The sequence below is a fragment of the Phodopus roborovskii genome, unplaced genomic scaffold (assembly GCF_943737965.1).
Source record: "Phodopus roborovskii unplaced genomic scaffold, PHOROB, whole genome shotgun sequence".
NCBI classification, from domain to species: domain Eukaryota; kingdom Metazoa; phylum Chordata; class Mammalia; order Rodentia; family Cricetidae; genus Phodopus; species Phodopus roborovskii.
Window position 1 is genome coordinate 27,800,763 of NW_026126540.1, and position 12,314 is coordinate 27,813,076.

Below are 12,314 nucleotides of genomic sequence, written 5' to 3' on the forward strand. Positions count from 1 at the left end.
AAGGTTTGAAGAATGTCTATTTATCTCAAATACATCTCTGTGTATCTTGAAAACCTAACTAACAAGTCTAAGCTTTAACTATCATAGGTAATTATCTATAATCTGTACTACATTATACATTATATTTGTAAATGAGCTATATAAACAAAATACCTAAACAAGAGGAGAAATATACTTATCACAAGATTGACCTTACATTTGTATCAATAAATAAAAATCCATTCCAAAACAAAGTATTCATACCTATATCATAATCCCCTTTTTACCTTTAAAAAGAGATGGGTTGTGGTCATTAACCATTTAAACCAAGCCTACTTAAATGAAAACATTTATAGACAATATTTGGGAATTTGGGCGTCGTTCTTTCCAAACTGCTTCCTGCTGGTAGGGGGCGCTGTCATGGGGATCCTAAAACGCAGAAATCCTGGCTGTAGTGGTCTTCAAGGCTGCATTGTCCCATGGACATTGCTTCAGGGGGTCTTGCTTGATCAAACCACATTAGTCTGGAAGAAATCCACAGCTTTTCATTTTCTGTGGAAACAAAAATAGAAATCCTTTCTGTAAGGAGTACGGTTTTTCTTCCCACCGCAGCGCCAGCCCCAAATAACGCACAGAGACTCTGTATTTGATATTATACTGTTGGCCAGGTACTACTTTCTTATCGGCTAGCTCTGTCTTAAGTATTAACCCATTTATGTTAATCTATGTATTTCCACATGGTCTTCTTACCCAGAGCCAGCTGCCAGGTACTGCTCTCTCCAGACCCTCCATGTTGACTCCTCCTTACTACTTCCTATTTCCTCCTTGTCTCCTAGTCCCTCCTATCTTCCTTTCCTATTGGCCAACAGTGCTTTATTAACCAGTATGAGAAACATATACAGAATGACATCTCCCATCACCTTTCCCCCAGTAAGTTGTCCTTAGGCTTAAATTTTGGAGTCAAAGCATTTTTCAAATATATAAATTGGATTGATCCAGCAGCATTTGTTTTAACAGTTGTTATTTCCTCAGCAGTCAAACAATACAAAGACAATATACCATACAGTATCCAGATTTTGTCCATTTTTATGTGGCTTTTATTTACTTTGTTTCTTTTCTTTTTTTTTTTTTTTTTTTTTTTTTTTTTTTTTTGAGACAGGGTTTCTCTGTGTAGCTTTTATCTGTCCTGGAATTCATTCTGCATACCAGGTTTACTTTGCAATCACAGAGCTCTGCTTGCCTCTGTCTCCTGAGTGCTGGGATTAAAGGCGTGTGCTACCACACCCAGCTCCTCGCTGTATTTTTTTTTATTATTTTATTTAATTTTATATAACAAAGTCCAATTAAATGAAAACAAACATTTATATACAATATTTGGGAATTTGGGCATCATTCTTTCCAAACTACTTCCTGCTGGTAAGGGGCACTGTCATGGGGGATTTGAAGAAGATTCAGATATCCTGGCTGTAGTCTGTAGGGCTGTTTTGTCCAGCTGTTTTGAATGTACTCTGTACCTTGTACCTTGTACTCTGTTTCAGGCGGTCTGGCGTGATCAAACCACATTAGTCTGGAAGGAATACACATCTTTTCATTTTCTGTGGAAACAAAAATAGAAATCCTTTTCCCCAGTAACTTGTCCTTCAACTTAAATTTTGGAGTCAAAGCATTTTTTTTTAATTTAATTTATTATTTTACATGTTCCTCGCTGTATTTTTAAAACCATTTTATTCCTTTTCTCCCCCAAGCCTACATATTTACAGAATGACATCTCCCATCACAAGGTAAGTTGAATCTGGTCTGAAGCCTTTTAACAATTCTCCACAACCCAACTGTCAGCATTACAAAACCTTTAACACAGGTAGGATTTCCATTTTCTGGGAACTTGGGTTTGTAGATGTGATGCAGTAGGATGGCATATATACAGCAGCAATTGCTGGGGGCTAAATGTACTATGCCATTTATAGGCCTTCTGGCACATCCCTGGCTCTGGAGAGGACTCTGTTTAGTGATTATAACAGATGAACAGAGCATTCAGGTTGAGGTGTGTGGAGGTGTAGCACAAACTTTAATATTTCTTAATAATAAGAGCCCAGAGTCAGGTATAGGGTTAAATGCTGAAAGATCAGAGAGATAAAGGAGAAAACCAGAGCCACACCTTACCTCCTCAACTTCCCAGCAAAAAAGAGACTGAGCTCTTGTCTTCTCCCGCTTATATTCCTCTTTCCTCCCAGCCATCTCGTTTCCTGTCTTGTTAGAGCATGCTCCAACGAGTCAGCTGGGTTACCTGAAACAGGGGGCTTAAGACAAAGAAGACAAAGACAACCAGAGTCGGGAGGACTATCAGTTGATGCCTCCCAGCACACCAAACAGCCAAGAGTTTATTTCAGAACATGCTTATATACAGACTAAAAGCAGAAGGCAAAAATAAAGCACAGCATAGTTAGCTTGTAAGACCCTCAGAATGAGGAATCTTCCAGGTTCGGTCGATACCCCAAGAACTCAATGTCCAGTCCAGTTGCTGCAACACGCAAGAGGTTTTAATGAACAGGAAACGTTTGCGCAAACGGGCTCCTCCAGCACGCAGGCTAGAGAGAAGCCCTCTCCCCCGGCCCGGGTGTTTTTAAAGGCAAACCCACAAGCTTAGGGATGGTCTGCTATTAGGGTCAGCAGACCTTAGGGCCTCAGAGTGTGCTAATTAATCTTGTCTGGGCAAACCAGAGTTACAGCTATCTCTTTGTTTCCTAAGGAACCTATTTACCACCTGCTGACTCACAGGAAAGGAGGGGCAGTGTGAATTCTTATCTCAGGGCCTTGTGAGAGGAAGCTAGCAAATTCCAAGGAACAGATATTGGTTTCCAGGTTAGTCCATCATTAACATTACTTTTTAGGTCTTTCAAGCTAACCACCTCCTTATCCTGTCCTTGAGTTGTGGAACCTGCATTCTGGCTATCTCTGTCACGTGCCTCTGGCTAGCAGCCTCAAGTGTCATTTTCTATATCACACTGTACCTCCTGCCACATCAGCAGCCTGCATCTTTACTAGATACTGTGTCCTTTCTAATGAGTTTAATCAGAACATTCTCCAGTTCTCAAAGAAACTGGAGCAAGCAAGCTGAGCTTATAAGTCAGAATAGACTCTAGATGGAAACTGAGTCACTTGTGAGCTCCCACAATTCCCCCTATTTTAAGACTCCACAGAATCTCTCAGATGACTGTGCCTGTCTTCGGTTGTTTCTTTCTCCAGACTTACCCGTCATGGGAGCATGAATTCCATTATTCATGTCCTGTTTTAGGTTGAAAGGAGGCAAAGAATGCTGGGTGGTGGTGGCACACACCTTTAAATCCAGCACTTGGGAGGCAGAGAGAGGCAGGCAGATCGTTGTGATTTTGGGGACAGCCTGGCGTACAGAGCAAGTGCCAGGACAGGCTCCAAAGCTACACAGAGAAACCCTGTCTTGGGAAAACCAAACCAAACTGGGGAAAAAAAAAAAAAAAAGGCACAGAGAACTTGCCTGTCTTTGGCTACCAGCCTCTGCTAGCAGGTTAAGGGAATGTGCAGAGTTTACTCCATGAAATTCTGAGCACACTTTCCACAGTGAGTCCATATCAGCTTGAAAACTTCAGGCAAACAAATTATTCCCAATAGAATACATGCTCCAATAACTGCAATACTACTAAGAAGGAAATGCTGACCATGATGGAACAGCCTTTTAAAAATGTTTCAAAATATCTTCAGCTGCTTTTGCTGCATTAAAATCTAATTTAGCTAATCTCCATAATTTCTTGATGTAATTTGGCCAAATCTAAGGATATCAAATTCCTTTAGGGTGTGCTTTAACTCTTTCCTATCCAATAGCACATTCATTTTTCACAGAAGATGCTAACACAAATCCATCCATAATTAACATAGCATTTCAATTGTACTCTGGTTTCCAGGCTCTGAAGCTCATCTCCCAAAAATTGTACCATATCAAACAATACATTCAATTTATACTCCATTTTTACAAATATATCTCCTTGTGTCTCTAATGTTATAGAAGATCTTAGATAAGTGATTAACAAACCCCGAATTCTGAATGGATTGAGAGAAAGCTGCTGAAGCAGCTCCAGTAGTAGTAAGCATAACAGCAAGGGCTGAAATTCCTGCTGTAACCCATCCAACAGCACATTTCTGTCTACTTAAAGCTGTTCTGAGTTTTTCAGTTACTTGCAATCCTTTGTCATCAAACCAATGATCGTCTCCATACACTGGCAACATTACAAAAGAAGGTGTTTTAACACTAGTACAGGTATGATCATCCACTTGAGAAGTAGAATTAGTCAAAATGCAATTGAGGCATGATGCAGCAAGCATAGAACCATTCATAGAAATATGCACCTTTCCCACTAAAAGAACATAGGGCATTTTCATACAAGCCAAAACAGTTCCAACAGATTTCAAACAACTGGATTACCCTTTCTTCCTTCCTTCCTTTCTTTTGATAATTTTTCAAAATTTAAATTTCAAACAAGCTTGCAAATTTCCATCAAAGTCTTATTCTGTGATTTCTTCCAGCAGTCTAGAATATTGCATTAAAAGACCTGCAGAGCGTGGACCTTCACGCTCCCACTCAGGAAAAGTGACACCCCAAATCACTCACGAGAAGTGGTCTTGATGCAAATAGCATGAGGAGTTTTTATTCCAAGTGCACTGGGGTCCACAGTCATACACCATGCAGGGGTAGAGGACTGAGGACCTCAAGGGCAGAATTGAGATAGCTTTTATAGGATTTACATCAAAGCTAACAAGGCCAGTTTCAAAGCTATCCTGTTACTTTCACTAGGCCTAAAAGCAAGGTCATGGATAGTTCAAAACTTGGAATGGTTAGTAAGGTTTCCTAGGTTACAGAGATTTCATAGAGTACACAGTTTTTTCGAGGCAGGATTGTTTAGCGCACCTGCAAGGTTAGGGGTTTTTCTTTCTCTAGGACCAGCAGGCTCAGTGGCCTTGTCCTTAAGATAATGGGGTCAGAGAGAATGTACTCTCCAGTCAGGGAGTTATCTATACCTTTTGGCAGAGGCATATGTTCTTTCTAGTTTTCCCTTCTTGCCATGAGTCCCCGTCTCTTTTAGTTATTAATTTTCTTTGTAGACAGGATGACCCATAATAATTCCCAGACTGTTGTTGAGAATAACAACATTCCTCAGAAACTAGGTGGTTATGAATAATAATAATAATTTCCAGAAACCAGTCATCGTCACCAAGCTATTTCATGTGTTTTCTTTTTCCTGATCTTTGCATTCAGCTAGGGTGATTTTTAAATATGTGCTGGTAGTTATTTTTAAATTTCTAACTTGTAGTGGTCATTAGAGAGTTAGGCTGTATTCTTGTCCTTTCATTGCATAGGTACAAATTTCAAACAAAAACAGAAAATATACATGCATATAAGAAAAACTTAAATTTGCATTAACATATAAAAACCTGTACCAATGTGAAACATTTTGAGACTAGCAAATTGGACCCAATTTCCTTAAATGATGACAAGTATTTGTAACCCGTTGGATGTAAATAACTAAAACCCATATATATTTTCTTTTCCTGTGGAAACAAAAGCATAGTTTTTCCCCCAAACATAAAGTATTTTTGATTTTTATGTTAAAGTCAAAGCTTCCCAAAGTGTACAGGCTGGTATAATTTAACATTTTTCTTCAAGCAGTATCAGGACAGAGAAGGCTTAAGGTGGGAAGCTACTGGCCAGCAGAAGAGACTTTGACTGTTATCACAGTGAAGAATTTTGCTTAGGAATGAAGGGAGGAGCAGCTCTGGTGGGCACAGAGTGTGTCCTTGGCTGCCAGTGTTCCTGAAAAAGAAAAAGAAAAAATATTTCTTAACTTCTCCAATCACAATCCCAGATTTTCAGTTTCACATTTTGTAGGTTGCATGTCTTCCCATAGTCTCTCTACCCAACTGGGCGTGTGCACCCTTGCCCTCTCTATGAGCTGCAGGCTGGCTATGGGCCAGAGAACAATGTAAGGAGGTGGTCTCTTTCTTTGAGAAGTTTTTCTTTCTAGACAATAAGCCTCAAGGCTGGCTAAGGCCCCAAAGTCCTGGAACTGATCTAATAAAAATGCTCAGGGAGGTAGAGGCAGAGGCTGCTTGCTTTCTCTCCTCTAGGATAGCAAAAAAAAAAAAAAAAAAAAGTTAATAAACAGAAACAGATAACAAAGACACAACCAAATCTGGGAGGGGGACCCAATCCCCTACAGATACAGGTGGGCTCCGGCCATCTCTAGACCCACTTGGGTGGCTGCCATCAGTGCATCCACCTGGCATAGTTTTCAGATAGCTTAAACTTTCCAGAGACATGAACACATGGAACAGAACAGCAATATAGTAACAGTCAAAACACAGACAGAGACAAAGAGTGCTCATTCACCTACCCTTTTCTAAATCTCGAGACACACAGCCCCTTCTGCAGAGAGCCAGGGGCATACGTCCCTTACACATCTCAAAAACTGGAGCAATTTCTGTTGCCCTTCCTTAGTACCCCTGGCCTTTAAAATATCTTTAAGTAAACTTATAAATGCTAACAATTTACAGTTGTTGATGTCCTACTTTGGTACCTCTGACCTTGAAAATATTTTTAAGTAAATGCACCAGGCCAGGCATGCATGTGGTTGGTGCACAGATGCACATGTAGGCAAAGCACCTATATGAATAAACACAGTAAATCTAAGTGTAGCCACTTATCTGCATACTATTCTCTGTTATATGGGAGCAAGCACCAACTGCTAAAAGGAACCTGTCACTTGTAAGGAAAAAAGGAAATACAGGGAGGGAAGGAACCATGGGGATATTCTTCCCCCCTGGGCAAGCAGTTTGTCAGGAAACTAGGAGTGGTTCTCAATTTTCTAATGCAACATTTTAATACAGTTCCTCATGTTGTGGAGACCCCCAACCATAAAATTATTTTTCCTTGCTACTTCATAACTGTATGTTTGTAATGTAAATATCTGGTATGCAATCCTGTGAAAGGGTTGTTCTACCACAAGGGGTCTTGACCCATGGGTTAAGAACCCTTGATCTAAGAGCATGTGTTCTAGTGTGTGTGTGTGTGTGTGTGTGTGTGTGTGTGTGTGTGTGTGTGTGGTGTCGGTCTTGTCTGTCTCTCTCTCCCTCTCTGGGCCTGCTCTCTCGGGATCTGAGTGAATGGGACACCATAAAAAGCCATTGCGGTTACTGGAGTACTTTGAAGTATCTTAGGAGTTTCTGTCTAAATGTACAACATAGTTGCCCCGACCCTTGGGACAGAGGAACCGGGGAACATGTAGAAGTGAAAGAGGGGCACAGGACACAAAGAATGGACAGCAAGACAGTATTCTGATCAAGCTGACAAATTTTATTCTCTCAGGGGAGGCTCATATAGGACCATGGGCAGGATGTGATCAGGGTTTGAGCGTAGCCAGGCCATGGGCACTGGCACATAGGCAGAGTGAGAAGGTCAGTAGAAGGAATACACTAAGTTGTTTAGCTAACCTGTAATTGGCTGTAAATTGCAGCAGGAGAGATAGCCCTGAGCTATTCTTTAACTGACTGTGAAACCTCAAGCCTATACCTTGGAATGTTCTGCTGAACATTCCGTTTCTTTCTTAAGAGGCAATAATTTTCTATCTCTGAGACCTGAGGCTGTGAGTCTGGTGATGGTCCCCAACACATAGTATCTGTGTGCCTGTGCACTGTGTGTGGTCCTCGGCTGTGCCTCCCTCTGAGCTAAGCCGGGATGGCAGCATTGCCCTAGGTCAGCATTGGAGACAGCTGGGAGGAAGTTTGTTGTGCATGCAAGTAAACAAGAAAGGAACAGGGCTGCAGCTGGGAACACTGACCCCCGTGGAAGACACATTTGCAGAGTGGGCTCAGAGTAGATAGAGCATGATATAAACACCATCATGTGATGATGGCAACACCTGTCTCTCCACTGTTGAAGAAAACGTTTGCAGAAGTCATCAAAAACATGGTGCTAGAAATGATTGCAACAGCATGGCTTGTAATTGTAAATCTGGAAGAAAAATAAAAAACAAACCAAATAATTCATAATTTAAGGAAGAATTCTCTTTCCTCAAAACAATGGTTATAGCCCCCAGAACGCTATGGGCAGAAGTAGGAGGATTTTGAGATCAAGACTAGCTTGAGCTAAATTTTAACCAATCAACAGCATTTATACTGATGGCCCCTTTCTGTGACTGTAAGACCACTGCCAAAGCAATTGATTTTCTTGCCCTGAGGCTATGGACAAATTATGACTGGTCAATTTTCCGTGCATCTTAGCAATTTTTGCTCTCACTATGCAACCCTGGCTTGCTTGGAACTCACAAGAGATCTGCCTGCCCTGCTATCTCTGGAATGCTGGGATTAAAGGGCATCTCAGTTGTAAAAGTAATGAGTCAGAAGCTGCCGTAAAAATGGAAGCCGGTGGGTGCCCTAAGGAAAGGTGAATTTACCAGCTCTGGAATTCCACCGCCCGTGACTTTTAGGGAAGCCGCTAAAAACTTAAGGACATCTCTTGGTAGCTCATTGAGTCACACAGACAGTACAGGAGACGCCCTGCTGTCCATTGATGTGCAAGCAGTCACTGCGGCCGGCCGCCACCTCTGGGATGAAGACGCCAGGCCCAAGGCCCTGCAGTAGGCGCAGGAGGCTTCGGAGCCACCTGGTGTGCCCAGCGCCCGGTACTCAGAGACCGCTTCCTGAGCTTGGACAAACCGAATGACCCCTGCGCGTTCCGCTGCCACCCGGGATCGGGGGGGGGGGGGGCTTTGGGACTTCGCGAAGTTCAAGTACACTTTAGGGCCCCGATCTTTGTAGACCCCAAGCAGGGACGCGCGAGGGGCTGGGTGTGGGGGGGTCACCCCACGTGTGTGCTGGAGCCTCAGCGCGGCCCGCGTGGGAAAGGCGGCAAGTGTGGCTCAGGGACCCCCGACCTGAAGGAGGGGAGGGTAGAGGATGGGAGCAGGGTTGCGGGGTACAGGGGAGTCAGCACAGGAGCCCAGTCGCTTGCAGAGCGTGGCTGGTAGGGGTAAGAGGGTTCTTTTTGTTTTTGTTTTTGTGGGCACAGAATGCAAGGGAATGGAGGGCAGAAAACCCTGCAGGGGAAGGAGCCACGACCTTTACCTGTCTGAATTTTTTGGGAGGGCAAGGGGTTCAAGACAGGATTTCTCGGTATACTCTTGGCTCTTCTGGAACTCACTCTGTAGACCAGGCTGGCCTCGAATTTACAGAGATCCTCCTGCCTCTGCCTCCCGAGTGCTGGGATTAAAGGCGTCCTCCTGTCCTGTCCTGTCCTGTCCTGTCCTGTCCTGTCCTGTCCTGTCCCGTGGCCACCGATTATTACACTTACACTGAACAGACAGTGAAGAAGCAGCGTCTTTGTTGGTGTTCCTGTGCCTCTCTCAGTGATTGCAGTTGCTAGTATTTTGCGTTGTGGTCAAAGTAATGTGGATTCGAATCCAAACCATGAAGGTAATCTCTATGGTGAGGTAAAACGGCCCTTCCCGTCTCCAGTCTTTCCATCACTGAGCCGTAAGTGCACACGGCCAAATGAAATGAAACTGGATTTACCTATTCTGAACAAGGTACATGAACCGAGCCACCCTCACCGAGGTAGATTTAATCCAGGGATGTAGTCCCTAGCCGTTCTTTTCTGTGGTGGATGTCTTTAAACACTCGGCCTTCCTTCTTAAGACAAATCACAAATGAGATGAGAGTTCCCACCTCAATTGAATATTTTGAATAACATGTAATAAATGTAATGAAAGTAAGCCTGGTGTTATGACTAATGCCTGTAATCTCAACACTTGGGAAGCTAAAACAGGCAGATTAAGTCGCTTTCCAAGTCAGCCTGAGATACATAGTGAAATCCGACCCCCTCCTTCCACACGAATTAAACACGATGACTGTCCAGCTACTTTTTTTTTTTTTTAACAGTAAGGTGAAGTTTACAGACCAAATTGAACAACTCTCTGGTGCTTTACCGGTGAATTTAAGGAAAGGAATTGCTCTTCCCCCCCTTTCTTGTTGTGGTGATAAAATACCCTGACAAGGTCCTTTCATGGGAGAGACACTTATTTTAGTTCTCAGAATCATTTTGAGGAAGTCACAGTGTTTGTTGTAGCTGATCACTTTGCATCCTTATTAAAGAAACAGAGACCAATCAATGTGTGCATGCCAGAAGCCTCCCTCCACTCACACTGTTCACACTGCCTAAAGGATGGTGTCACCTCCAGCAGGCAGCTCTTCAGACCTCCAATTAATCTAATCAAGATAATCTCCTGCAAACAAGTCCACAGGCCAGCCTGGTCTAGCTAAGGATGCCATCAGCATCTCAGACCTATAGAAAAGCTCCCCCATCTTTCTATCTCTGATGTTCCCACTGATGTATTTTAAATTTGTCTTGACTTACCACTTTCTTTGTTCTGTAAAAGTGTAAAGTTTCATCAAACTGCTTCCATTTTGAAACATGTAATTTGGAGTAGCCAAATTCCTGTTCCTGGGTTATGGTCTGTAATGAGATACTCACTTTGTCCGGACCTGTTGCACTGACCACGCCCATTGGAGTGGGGACAGGTGCAGTTATGACCTGGGGGAACTAGGTCTGGGGCTGGGGACCCCCCAGAGCTCTCGCTTCCACAGAGGGCATCAGAGGCATCCTTGGGACTGGAACCTCCTAGTGTTCATCTGTCTCTGTTGTGATTTCTCCCTGAATAAACACTTATTCAGCCTGTTTTCCCCGATCCTTATTTTTCCACGATATGGGTCACTCTAAATGACTCTCCCTTTAAGACGAGTGCTGTGTTTGCTTTTTGGGTTTATTTTTGTTTGTTTGTTTGCTTGCTTGCTTGTTTGTCTGTTTTTGCATTAACAGTATCTACTAACACTTTGTCTCAAAATAAACAACAACAACAAAACCATGAAAACTCTAATCAAACAAAAACAGGGCAAAGACTGAGTTCCTATAAGTCCAGCATTTGAGAGGCATAGGCAGGAGGATCAGTTCGTGGCTTAAGAGGCCTGCCAAGGCCAAGGCACCGTCCTTATTGATGCCAGAAGAACTGGGGGGAGGGAGGGGGCAGGAGACTGACTCCAGGCAAAAGAGCACAAGACTGTACCTGCAGGGTCATCTTTATTGTTACAGCCCCTTTGATAACAGTGCAACAAGGACACCTGATTCCAAGTCAACATGTTCAAGCTTCTATAAAGCACAACGACGAAATTTGTCTTCAGAAAGACGTCTGAGACATGAGATAGGTCTATTTTTTATAAATTAAGGAAGGTCTGGGGAATTCTTGTGTTTCTTTCCACACTGGCTTACATTCTGAATTACCTTCTTGAGATACATCGGCTTCGGAAGGCCCCATGTCTGTGTCACAAATTCATTATATCCCCTCATACATAACCTTAGTTTAAATCCCATCAAAGGTCATCTTCTCCTACAAAGTTGAAGCCAGCCTGAGCTGTGAGACCGCATAAAGACAAAAGAAGACCAAACTTAATAGCAAAAGATTTTTTTTTTTTATTTACTGCAGACCAGGCTGGCCTTGAACTCACTGAGATCCACCTGCCTTACACTGCAGTGCTGGAATTAGATGTGTGCACTATCATGCCTGGGCAAAATAAATATTTTATGATTTTGATGTGGGTGATTCAGGAGTCCTTGTTATATCAAACAAACCAGCCATGATGTATACTACAATGGCACCAAAGCACAAATTTTGGTCAATTCCCCACGAACAAGTGTTACTTTTTAAAAATAAACAAAATTTTCTTCTGAAGATGCTATCAGGCTGAGAAAGCCTGGAGCTACAGAGCTGCTAGTAAGCAAATGAAAGCCCAGGCAGTAAACACCAATTAGTCTCCAGCTAGCTACCTTCCAGCCCTGGCTACTTCCCAGTTTGGCTAATTCCTGCTCTGTCCGATCATATAGATCTGTTTTACTGCTCGTAAAGTTTCCATTGTCCAGCCTGCAGAGTGCTAAAACCATTGGCAGGGTGCCTGATTCCAGTACTACCAAGTACTCCAAGAGATGCTTTAAAATGTTAAATGCATTTTGGGGCACCCCTCCACCCTCTCCCATCCTGGGCTTTTGGGTTTTTTGTTTTGTTTTGTTTTTGTTTGTTTGGTTTGTTTGGTTTTTTGAGATCTCTCATTATGTAGCCCTGGCTGGCTAGGAACTTAAAGAGATGTACTTGCTTCTCCTTCTCAAGAGCTAGAATTAAAGGTGAAGGCAAAGATTATTGTTTTTAATTTTTAAAATAGACATTTATTATAAGAAACAAAACCCACCAAAGACACACGCAAATGTG